A 13327-nucleotide genomic window follows, 5' to 3' on the forward strand; every position below is an offset into this window, starting at 1 on the left:
CTATAAACCTGATTTAAAGTTGTGTGGATGGCGTTTACTTCATTAGGACTGTCCTCTGTTCGAGGTACCTCCACCACCAAATTTAGAGTTGTCCAATGGTACTGAGGGTAAGATTCTACATTGACAGAAAATATGGGCCTGATTTACATTTTGGTTGATGGAGTTTACTCCATCGGGAGAGTAAAAGACAATATCACCACCATCTTGAGGGACCACCGCCTGCCAAATTTACCAGTGCCTGTCAGTCCTGCCGACAAATCTCTATATTGACCTGGTGGTTCCTTTTAATGTTGAAAACAGTTGATGGACAGTACCATCAGTCATGATGGCCATCTGCCAAACGTTTCAAAAGATGTTTTTTGCTTTTCAAAAGCAAACTTCCAAAGCAGGAGTTTGTTTTGGAAAAACAAAAATAAAACGGATGCACACACCATGGGGCTTTTGCCCCCTTCTTTTCCTGTCTTTTACTGCTCTTCCTGAAATGATGAACAGGAATAAAAATAACTTAACACAGTCCACAGTCCACAGTAAAAATGCCGGTCAGTGTAAAGTCCTACATCTGTCTGCCCTTAGTCCATAGGCTTTCAGGATGTCAGGAAGTATTCCGTGAACCAACAGGGCCTCCGTCAGAAGACTACTTATGGTTCACCTGGCTCTAATCGAGGGGGACGGATCAAGACTTTGGCTGGGCAGGGTACTGCATCACATTTGTGATAGGACACCCTATCTTCCAAACTCTTTTTAAAAAAATTGTATTGGGTTTTACACAACATTACAACAGTGTACACCACGGTATTACAAACATCCAGTATTATCAATATCACTCTTCTCGCATAGATCAGGAGATTCTGGTGGGGTCTATATTGATGTTGACACAGGAGACAGCAGGGGTCTTTCACTCCAATTCTTCAGTGTCATCTTCCCCCGCACCTCATGTATGGACAGCAAATATGTTGTAAGGGGTCCTATTTGTCCTTGGGCTTTGAGGATTGTGGGAGCTCCTTGGCATATAGATCCAGTTGCTCCCGACAGTAACGCATGTCTTTCAACCATGTTTCAATCTTCGGAGTAGTTCGCCCCCCAATGCCCCAAATGTATTGCTTCTCTCCACTTTGCCAACAGTAATGTAGTCGCCATTAGTTTACAGTTATTCTGCTGCAGATCCCTTACCAGGCCAAAGAGACACATAATAGGCAAGCATAGCACCTGTTCATCATCATTTCAGTAAGAGCTTGCATCACCTGTACCCAAAAATCATGTATTTCCTACAATACCAGGCCATGTGCATAAAATCTGCGCCCTCTGTCCTGCAACAGCACATAACCCATACCTAAATAATTGTTGTGGAGTGTAATACATTTGCTTAAGATACTTGGAATGAATAATTCTAAGGGTGCAAGTGTGCCTGTAAGTGTACAGCAGTATTTCCAATCTCAGGGTTCAGGAGTCTTCCCAAGTCTACATTCCATTTCTGCATTGCCAGAGGTTCAGTGTCTGGTTTGTCTCATAATGAGATATTGTACAAATGCGTTACCAGTTTCTTCAGTGAGTATAAATTGCAGTGCATTAAGCGTGGGCAGTTCAGCCGGGAAGGCTGGATACCAACCTTTCATAGCGGAGTGGAGACGAAGGTATATAAAATTCACTAGTGTGGAAGGCGGGTGGGTCCATGTGAGATCCATGATCTTTACGAAAAGACACGCTGGAAAGACATCCTCCATAGAGTGGAGGCCCAGCTTTTCAGTGCACACTTTTCATGTGTGACTGAGAGACTTAGATGGAACTGCAGAGGGTGCAGCGGGGTAAACAGTGGGCGCTTACCCGCACGGAGTACCAGGAGGCGCCATGCTGCTGTCGTGCATTTTACTGTATTTATCCCTCCTTTGTTGTGCGATTCTTTCTTAGGGCAGTATAGCCCTAAGGGGAACTGGGTAAGCAACGTCACCTTCAACCGCTAGGTGCAACCTATGTACCCGTGGATGTAGCCAATAATGTGCCTACCACGCTTGGGCACATAGGTAGTATAACTGAAAGTCAAGTTCCTCGAACCTCCCTTGGTCATATGTCAGAATGAGTGTGCTCCATCCTATCCTTGAAGTCAGTGGTATAGGGATATTGACAAAAAGATAAAGAAATCAGGGTAGCTCTATCATTTTTAGCAGTGCCACTGTCTGTCAATGAGAGCGGCAGCTGTACCTATCTGGAGATCTGATCTTCTAAACACGTCAGCGCTGTGCCTTAGTTATATCCCAAGATGATCTCCTGATCCCTTTGTAGCCAGATGACCAAATATTTGATTGGATCTGCGCTCCACTCAAGTGGCCAGTCTTGTTGGTGGGGTACTGTACTGGTAGTAAGTGACAGTATGGTGGACTTCTCCCAGTTGATGCTTGGACTAGAACAATACTCATAGCGTATGTATTCCCTGATCACTGTTGCTAAATAGTGCTGGGGTTCTTGGATATAAAGCACCATATTGTCTGTGTATTGGGATATGGCCAGATGTTGACAGCGGCTGCCCCCGTACCTTTGCCTAATGATGTATGCCAATGACTCAAAGGCCAAAGCAAATAGGATGGGGGAAAAGGGGCACCCCTGTCTTGTGCCTCTGGCAATAGCTATTAGCATAGATGTTTGCCCATTGATTATTATCCGGGCTACCGGGCCAGTGTATAATAACTCTGTCCACTGCAAGAACATCTGGGGCATACCCATGTGTCTAAGTATCGCAAACATGAGCAGCACCGCTGCAGCCTGCATGCAAGTTGTGGGCAGTAGAATGCCGGGTTATGAAACCGAATTGGTCCAGCAACACCACTGTGGTCGGTGAGGGCTGTTGACGAGTTGCTAATATTTTGGCCAGAATCTTGGCATCTATATTGATTAGTGACAGCAATTTACAAGACTCACACTTATGCAGTGATTTCTCTGGTTTTATAAGGGTGATGAGAAGTGAAGGGGGTAAGTGCCCTGTGTCATGCACCCCTCTATTTATCTCAAGCAGATGTGGCACCAACACATCTGCAAAGTCCTTATGTAATTTTCTGGTTAGGCCATCATTGCCTGGGGCTTTGCCATTCGGCAGGTCACGGATAGCATCCTGTACCACCTCCACAGTTAATGGTTGTGACAAATATTCCCTTTGGCCATCACACAGCCATGCCAGGGCTTTATCCTCTAATTAATGCCCAATCTCCATTTCTGAAGCAGAGCTGTGTCAACTATATAATTGCATATAGTAGCTAGTGAAAGCGGCTAGAATGGTTCTGGTGTCATATACTTCAGAGCTCTCAGGAGTGGATATTACAGTGATGTATGCAGATGCACCAGGTCATTTTAGCTTATGTGCTAGATGTTTCCCTGGCCTGCCACCCTTGCGACATACTGTTTGGAAAGATGACGCTCCTCACTCTTTGCCATGGTCTTATGCAACATGATCTGTTCCTGTATCTCTGCCAAGAGTTGTTGTTTCCGAGAAATTGTGTATTGTGCCTCCAGGCCCTTAATGGTACTTTCTTTTCCCTACAGTTGTGTTTGTATGGCACGTACAACCCCGCTTGTAAGCTCATGCGTATCCCCCTGATATAGACTTTGAAAGTTTTCCAGGATAAGCTTACATAATCAAGTTGGACACTAAGGAGCCCAATGTATTGAAAAGTAATGAAGTCTTATCAATACATTTACAATAAGAAGTAATGACGATAATTACTAATGAGGAATCAGCTGGTTTAACATTTATCAATACAATTAATCGGCTGGTTTAATTATTTGTGCATACATGATTATTTGATAAAGGTCTGATTATGAGGTATTTAGAATGATAGACAATTATAAATGAATATAAATTCAGTTAATGACATTGGGTGATTAATAGTGTATATATACTAATACGGTAATATTTTGTTGTCGCTATTATGATGAAATTGTTATGTTTATGTGTATATGGATTATGAGCCTCTGATGGAATAGATCGATAAATGTATTCAGAATTTATATTGCAATTGATTACTCAATAGTATTGTGGAATGTACTTGTATCTTATCTTATTTGTAAGAACCTGACTATATCGTTATGTGCTCTTGGCAGGAGTGCGATTGAACACATTCAAAAATACAAATCAACATAAATGTAATGAAAGAGAGTAGCAGTAATTGATTAACGAGTGTGATCCAACACATTTGAAAATGTATAATAATATCAATATTTACTCGGAAAGTAGAAGCAATTGTGTAAGTTGGTCAGCATATTCAAAATTGTATGAAATTTAAAAGTAATTTGATTTACGAAGTTGATCATGTGGTATATAAAGTGAATCCAAAATGGCGACCGCAAGGTTGACAAAGGCATTAACACCAAAACGCGTTCCTTCGCATGTTAATAAATGTTGTCTAAAGTAACTGTGGAGTGCCCTACCCTTTGTTGTAACTCAGAAGGAGAGTGTGAATATATATATATATATATATATATATATATATATATATATATATATATATATATATATATATATGTATATATATATATGTATATGTATATATATATATATATATGTATATATATATATATATATGTATATATATATATATATAATAAATACATGAAATATTTATGAATTGTTATTAATGTTTGTGGTTGTTTTAAATATACATTTTAAAAAAATGCATTTTAATTTTAATTCAAATGCTATCAATTACACAAATTCACCTAGCAACTTAATTTTGATACTTTAATCCATAACATATTTTGGGAGTTTATATTATTGTACTTTATGGTATATGTATGTTAAGTCAACATTTTTGTTTGTGTGAAGGGGAGGGAGGAGGACAGAGTTAAATCTACTAAGCTGTTGCTGCCATTCCCCACTCTGGGGCATTTTAGGCTAGTTGCACTTAGGGCTAACTCTTGCATAAAAGTGCAAGGGTGTGTGTGTGTTGTCTAGAACGGGTCTTGTGCTAGAAGGACATCCTTCTTGTACAAAGTGTTATCCTTGGTCATAGTTTAAAATGTTTATAACTGTGCAAGTGTGCTGTACATTACTGCACACTTGCAAAGTTAGAAAAGTTTTGAGAAACGAAAACTCTTCTTAAACATTATGCCTGCTTCGAGGAGGCATATATTTTTGGTGCAAAGCCCGGCCTACCTTTTCTAGTACAAACAGCTTTGTGTCAAAAGCCGTGGGTGGTTGCCTGGCAACGCTCATGTACCACTCTTGGGGCACCTATTTGATGCAGAGTAGTGCAAAATACTGCAAAGCCCTACTTTGCATTGTTAGAGCTACTTTCCAGTGCAAATTAACATTTGCGCAGGTAAGCAAATTCCATTTTAGGACTTTGCATCGGTATGCATAACTTTTTGTGGCATTTCACCAGTGCAAAGCCTTGGTAAATCTTGCCCTTAGTTTCCTGCTGCTTAATATACATTGTAGCCAGGGTGCATCAGTTCGGTTTGGATGTTGCCTAAAAAGATGAATGTCCTTTTCCAGATCCATATCAGGATCTGCTGATATAAGCTCATTGGTGTACCTTCTGCATTGAGATTTTGCCTCACAAGTATTCACTGTCGGAGACCATTTTCAGGAACACAATTAAATTTAATGTCCAGTTTTGCACGAATGCTTAGAATGTTTACATAACTCGTTGAAGTGTAACATTTCTTCTGTTAATAAATGTCATTATGTTTCCAAGTGTGAACCTAAACTGCAAAAATGGCAACTATTAAAGTATATGAACCTTCTCAACTTGCCCCTACATTTGCCCACTCAGTTGGTGAATAAAACTATGGCAAAGGTAGTGATTCAAGTGTGTCACCTACTCAGTGACATGGGGATGTGTCCTCTTATATAGCCTATACATTCAATGTATAGGAACTGCCTACATTGTAGGTCCTTCTCTTGAATGCACAAATTTCATGTGGGGTGGGAAGATGATGGTGCATACTACTTGAGGTTGCTGTGCATCCTTGACCTGTCACATTGCCTGAATAAGGAATACTGTTAATACAGGAAGTTCTCTAGCAGCTCTTCATGGAGCCAGTCATGTAGTGGTGCAGAACACACAGGAGTGAATTTCTGTTGTATGACCACATGTCGAAGATAATAACATTGTGCTACAAATATAATGTATGCAAAATACTGATTAACAAAATATTGTCAAGGTAAATAAATATGTGTATATCTATAGTCAAGGTTTATGTGCTTGGAGTTATGTATACCTTTACTTATCAAAATATACGTAATGTGAAGATATTTTAGTAGTCAATATTTTGGCTACAATATTTTTGCAATGCCATATTAAATCCGGGGTACTCTGGTTCCATATCCTGAATTTCACATGGCTTCATAATTTTAAGAATCTGGTGGCTCAACTGGGGAAGGTAGCAGTCTTGGAAATAGGAGTCTTTGGCTTCAAAATGTCCACTTCTCACGTACAAATGCGTTGAATTCTGTTTCCCTGCTTGCAATGCATATCTATAGAAATTAACCAAAGATGGGCAAGATTGTTGAGCTGTTTTGGGCAAAAATAAAAGGTACTAATCAACACTAAAAAACATAATTCTACCCCTCACCCTACCCTGTCATTCTTTACAGTGGCAGTCTGGCACCCCAATTCTGGTGTAGACCTGGGCAGATGTCTACTCTCATCTAGTCCAACAACCGACCCTAAATGAGACTTGATGGCAGATTAAACAGATTGCACCAATGCCTATGTAACTCCTGTCATCTTTTAATGGTCAGGCCCAGACTGGCCACACCAGGCCTATTCCTGGTGGGTTTACAGGGTGATGGGTAGTTTTACTGCTAGTTGCGGCTGGTTTTGTTGCTGGGTGTCAAGCCAGCTGCGTTTCCTGCCTGGAGTGAGTGCTTCAGAGCTTTTCAAACAAACTACGCATCACACATGGGGGCATATTTAAGGAAAGTGGTGCTGCACCAAGTGCAGCACCACTTTCTTTGAGTCCCTTAGCGCCGCCCTAACACCACCATGTGTGCACCGTATTTAACATACAGTGCACCATGGCGGTAGTTAGGGAACTAGCGTCAACATTTTTTATGCCAGTTTGGTGCTTTGCCGGATTAGCGTCAAAAATGTTTACGCTAATCCTCCAATGCACCTAGAATCCCATTGAAAACAATGGAGCCACATCTTAACACCTGCTCTGTGCAGGCATTGAAAATTCAAAAAAAGATGGCGCAAAGAAATCCTTTAGATTTCTTTGTGCCATTAATTTGCCCTCCCTAAACAGGGAATGCCCCCATTGCATACATGAAGCCTGGTGTAGGCATAATGTGGTGCATGGGGTTACAAAGTGGCGCAATGCATGCATTGTGCCACTTTTTAAATACGGTGTGGTGATTTTGGCCTCCGTGAGCCACATTAGTGTAAAAAAAAGGATGCAAATGTGGTGCAAGGAGGCGCTAGGGGCTCTTAAATATGCCCCATGGCTTTAAAGTGTGACCAGTCAATCATCACGCATTTCAAAACCATTTGTTTTTCATTTAGCTGATTTTTTTCTCTTTCAGGCTCGTCAAGAGCAGTGCTACCTTTCAGGGAGAAGGGGTGGGGTGAGGCATCAGTTGTTGCTTGGCTCAGAGAGTCCAATTTACAAAAAATGACCCTCCAATATTCAAAACAGTGTATTGATATAAAATGTGACCGTTGCAACACATTTCAGTTTAGTAAATTAAGTTCAAATCATTAAATTTAGTGACAATTGTTAAATTGATGCTAATCATTAACTCAGAGACATTCATGCTCCTCCACCACTGCACTGCGAATGAAGCTACTAGAGAGATCCAAGAGGGAAGACAGTTGTCTTTCGCTCTTCGTATGTGACATAGGGAGTACACTATAGATGGAGATTCATTGCAGGCTTTTGTGTTTGTGCAGCCCACGCCTGAACTGATGTATTTATAGGTGCTCTTGTGATGCTGGAGTAAAAGGAGGCACTGTGGACATGGCAATTGCCCACACAATATGGTCAAGTGGAAGACAGAATTGATGCAATGTTTCCTGTTTTCGGTTGTGCAATTCAGCCTCTACATGGATTTGTCTTCCTCTCTGTTATTTTATATCATTGCTTGATGCTTTAATATTAGTTCTTTGTGGTGCTAAATCTGTGTTAAATACATCTGGGCTATGCATATTTTACAAGGATAGGGGGCTGTAGTGTTTGGGGAAGGTGATGGTTTAACATAGAATCTAAAGGAAAACCAGAGCACCAACCCTTGGTCAGTGCTTGGAGACCATTTGCTAAACATTGTTAAAAAATCGTTATTAATTGTCATCCATTATTGAATTAATTCAGTCTCCCACTCATGGCACATCCAACTATTCATCATTGAGCTATGCAGTCATGTCTTCAATCTCCATCCATCCATTCAGTGACTGCAGAATGATCTATGACAGTGGTTCCCAAACTTGTGACTTCTGTGGACCCCTGCTTTATCATTACTGGAGCCCCGGGACCCCCAATGAATCTTTATTAGAATCCGGGGACCCCCCCACTGAGTCATTACTGAATGCTGGGGCCTAATCTGTCAATATTATTTAATTTTCTAAGCAATTGTGGACCTCCTGAGGAGGCTTCGCGGACCCCAAGGGGTCCCATAGCACAGGTTGGGAACCACTGATCTATCATGAAAAATGTGTTGTAAACCGCACCATAGCGGCATTTCTTAAAATATGTGTTGGTGTGGGGAACACCTTCCAATCCCCCATCCATTATGCTGGTAAGGCTCACTTACTACCCTCCCTTGCTATGTGCAGTATGAGAGTTGGGCTGCCAAACTTGGCTCATGCTGCTTTTGATTCCAAATTGGGCCTCAGATCATTTGGGGAAAACAAGTGCTATGAAATGTGATTTTATTTTTTACTGATCAGTCAGTGAAAATTTGACTTTTACATCTGTCAGGCCATGCAAACGTTGGTGAGTAATTACGCCATCATCAGTGTAATGTATGTAATCCTGTGCCTGTCGTGTAATTTTTTTTCCACAAAATTTATTACATTATAATGAGTGATAAAATCACTAATAATAGTGTTTTGAATGGTCTGTTCAGAAATGTGTTGCACAAAGATACCTTTCACATAAAAAGTTCTGTTTTTTTTAAAAAAAAGAAAACTTGTGCACAAAAAACATTTCACATAAGAAATCAAGCTTGCATAATCATAGTTGTTTGTAATAGTTATAATATGTGAGTAGTCCAAAAGAAAGTCATTACCTGGTCGAAATGCTCGATTTCACGTATGTCCACTCACCGACTGCTGCTGTGCTCTGTGCAAAAGCTCCTAAGGGTCTACCTTTTAAGCTGTGGCCAAAGCCCTATCCACGCCTGCTTTTTTTTTTACCAGATGCCTCGCTTTACCACATTCAGATTATTATTTGCATTTCTACTTTTTGCTGAGTTGATAAATACAGATTTAAAGCTAATAAATGAAGGCTTCAGGGAATGATTGCCACCTGACTACATTATTACAAAAATCAAGACCTTACACACCTTTATAAAGAGCAAACATCATGCAAAGTTCCACAAGACTGCTCAAGAGTGTGAGAAGCTAAACTGCATCCTGCAGAACATTATCTCTTGCCAAAAAAAAGAAGATCTTTGCTGTCTTTGAATAATGCTAAGAATTTTATAATAACATTTCTTGACTCTGGGCAGCTACTTACTCAGTGGACCATGACATTTTGCTTGAAAGTCTTGAGTCTTTGGCTGCAGATTCTGGATCAGTTCCGGACACAAACACAGCAAATAAAAAAAATAGACGAAAAGAACCATCATCATATAAGGGTTTTAAATGTGTTCCCTAAAGGTCATCCTAATTCTGCCTAATTGTTATTAAAAGCACATCGTTATAGCTATCATCACTCACTACAACTCCTTTATCATAGCAGCACCCGTTGGTCTAGTATTAACTTGTCTTTCAACCAGCCTTAAATGAGACTTAAACATGCACTACACTATGACTGTGCACTTTATCACTGCTAACCGGTGTAAAGTGCTCTCTTTCTAAAACATTGTTTGATTAGTATATACATAATTGACATATTTAATGTTCTCACAAGTCCCTAGTAAAGTGCACTACATGGACCCCGGGCTGTAAATTAAATGCTACTAGTGCGCCTGCAGCACTGCTTGTCCACCAACTTAGGAAGCATCTTAAAATATGTCCCAGGCCTGCATTGAAGCCTGAAGGCAGTGCTAAATTGCCATTTTGACTTGGCATTTAAAACTCCTTGCCAAGACTCCAATGCCCCTTTCATTACATATAAGCCACCCCTAAGGTAGGACCTAGGTAGCCCATAGGACCGGGACCTGCGTAACAAAAAGGCAGGATATATACTTTAAGGTTTACACGTCCTGGTAGAGAACAGCTCCCAAATGTGTTTTTCATTACTGTGAGGCTTACCCCTCTCGCAGGATAACATTGAAGATTCCTTATTCCATTTATGAGGCAGTAATTTCTGATTGGGAAGGGATAGAACTATCATGTTTAGTGCCTATTGCGTTTTAGTGATAAATCCTTTTTACTGGCAAAGTCAGATTTATTGTTACATTTTGAAAATGCCACATTTAGAAAGTGGCCATTCTCCTGCTTTTATCCCTGTGTGAATGCATCCTGTCTCCAACACACATCTGGTGTGGGGTGTCGCATAGGCTCTCATTAGTCTACTGGATTTGGAGCGGCAGGATCGCCTGCGGTGTTGAGACTGGGTCTGACCCACTACAGGTGACACCTGTCGCCCCAATCTGGGTTTTGCACAGAGTGAGCAAGAATGTCTTCTTTGAGAACGCAGTGCTGGCCTAGGCAAAAACAGCTAGATAGAGTAAAATAAAACAAGACTGCAAAGGTGGCTATTGTAAGAACAATAAAATGAAGCTGAATAAAATATATCTAGGTTAAGATGCACAGTGGGAGGCCTAGTATGCTAAAATAACGTGCATGGAGCTGTAACTAAAATGGCTACACAACAGGGGTGAAAGCTTGACTTCTGCATTCCCTCTAGAAAGCTACACACAAAGGGAGCTTCGGTGTGACTCCAGGGTCATCAACATCTTGATGGACCATCCTGGACAAGATGGGAGGGAAGAGTTGGGCACAGCCTCACACTTACACTTGAATAGACTGTGCCCTGCCCCCACACAAAGGACTGTTTCATTCCCTGTAGTGAGTCCAGAATCAGGGGAGGAAGGGAGGACCTGTGCACTTTAGAACCCTGGTTTAAAGTCTCCCCCACTTCAAAGGCACCAATGGATATAAGAACTGGATTTTTGACCCCACCAATTTGGTACACTTCTGGGCCTCTAGATTCTCTGCCAGGAAGAAGGACTGCTGTGCTGCTACAAGGACTGCTACTCTGCTTGACTGCTGCTCTAGAAGAACTGCTTTCTTGCTTGGCTGACCTGCTGCCCTCACTGCCTGCACCAGAAGGACTTAACCCACAACACATGAACCCAGAATCAGAGTGACTCCAAGGGACATAAAAGGCTTCCAACTCATCACCTACAGCACCTGGACTCTTTCATCTGTGAGTCTTCACCAGCCAAGTGATGCCAATTCAGTCCTGGGCCCTCAGAAGGGCATATAAGGTGTTGCTCCAATCCAAAATCCTCGCATTGATGGTGTTGCACTGCTCTGAATCAGCACATCTCCATCAATGCCAAGGCATCATCACTGATGCGAGGATCGAGGACACTGGGTGGCCCATTGCTACTGCTGTGAGGATTGGGAACACAACATTGCTGACTGCATGACATATCACCTCCATTCACAACGCATCTTCGACTTTGCGCAGCTCAGAGCCGACGCATAGCTTTCGGGATCTACACCAATGCATCTTCTCCTTTGCTTCTCGCATCTTGTTCACAACGTTGACTCAACTACGAACCAAGATGCTTTTTCCGTGGGCCAAGGCTGGTCCCTATAAATGAGCCCCTGTCCATTGCAGTCGGCCCGACTTTTCGGATTTGACCCAGTCCAGCGTGGCCAGAAAACCTCGGTTGGTGCTTTATGCCTTTAAGCACCACAACTGTTTGTTTTAAAAAAAAGTCATATCTCAAGTTCTACTTATTGGATTTTTGTCATTTCGGTCTTGTTTTCTTCATTAAACTAAGTTCTATTTTTTGTGTGGTGTTTTCACTATTTTACTGTTGGAAGTGTTGCATAAATGCTTAACACTGCCATCACCTGACTGCTCTGTGCCAAGCTACCAGGAGGTGGATAAAGGGTAACTTTGGGTGTGTATCTGACTAACACTGACAAGGGTTGATGATTCCTGCTTGGACAGGGTGCATACCTCTGCCAAACAGAAACCCAATTTCTAACACACCTCCATCTCAATCATAGGACAGGTTAAAGCATAGCAAGCTCTCCTTCAGGCAGTGCAACATATGGACACCTGGGAACTAAAGCAGAGCCAGTAAGAGTCTATGTGCAAAAGGTAGCAAGCACCTACTGTGTGCTCAAAATGATTCTCTGTTTGGTGATAGTCTACCTGATTACATAATGGATATTTATGTAGTTAAAACAAAGAGACAGGACCTTTGGAGGATCCATTGTGTTGACTGCACTGAATGTAAACTTCAAAGTAAAATGTAACTACATGCATTTCAGAAAAGGCATGACAATTAGACCCGGGTGAAATTTCTATTATGATGATGTAATCTTGTGTAACTCCAATTGTTTTGAAAAATTCCTGAAGTTAATACAACATGTAGTGTAATTGCATGCCGTTCACAGCAATAATTTGGTTCATGCCCACAGGAACAACAACCATAAATCAAGCAGCTGCTGTTTTGTGGCGCCTGTGGATTTTACACTTTTTATTTTACACAAAATGCATCTTCATGTTCAAAATAGAAATATAGTACTCCATGCCTGTTTTGTATTTCATCTAATTGGGCCTAATTTTGCATACATTTTCTGACAAGTTTGCAAAATTATGCAAATGTAAATTACGTAATTTTGCACACCCTAAGTGACAACTGAACTTTCTGGCTCACCTGCAACTGAGAAGCCACTGACGAACATTACATTGAGGCTCACCCTTTACTCTGTCTAACATCACCCTCATCACATCGTATTTTGGCACACCCATCTAACTGGAATGCAATGTCAGGTTAGCTAATACCAGGTGAGAGACTCCTAATTTTGTCTGTAACCTACATTCCAGCTATGGCCTAAAACATAACACATTACACCGATGTCTCTCCTTAGTAGAAATGTAACTTATTTGTTCACCTTTGTTCTTTAAAAACAGAATCTGTTACTCTTTAAGGAGAATGGATGGTCAAATATTCAATATTTTTGCATGTAAATTTGTCACACTATTA

The 13327-nt window shown here is 41.1% G+C and overlaps 1 protein-coding gene across 1 annotated transcript in view; it reads right to left on the reverse strand.

The window, feature by feature from the left end:
• LOC138260314 (galectin-3-like) overlaps positions 1-9306 on the reverse strand; it is a 202780-nt gene extending 193474 nt beyond the window's left edge. The window contains exon 1 of the mRNA XM_069208694.1: positions 9215-9306. The gene's annotated coding sequence lies outside the window, so the exon portion shown is untranslated. The remainder of the gene's footprint in view (positions 1-9214) is intronic.
• Between the last annotated feature and the right edge of the window lie 4021 nt (positions 9307-13327).

The sequence above is a fragment of the Pleurodeles waltl genome, chromosome 9 (assembly GCF_031143425.1).
Source record: "Pleurodeles waltl isolate 20211129_DDA chromosome 9, aPleWal1.hap1.20221129, whole genome shotgun sequence".
Taxonomy (NCBI): Eukaryota; Metazoa; Chordata; class Amphibia; order Caudata; family Salamandridae; genus Pleurodeles; species Pleurodeles waltl.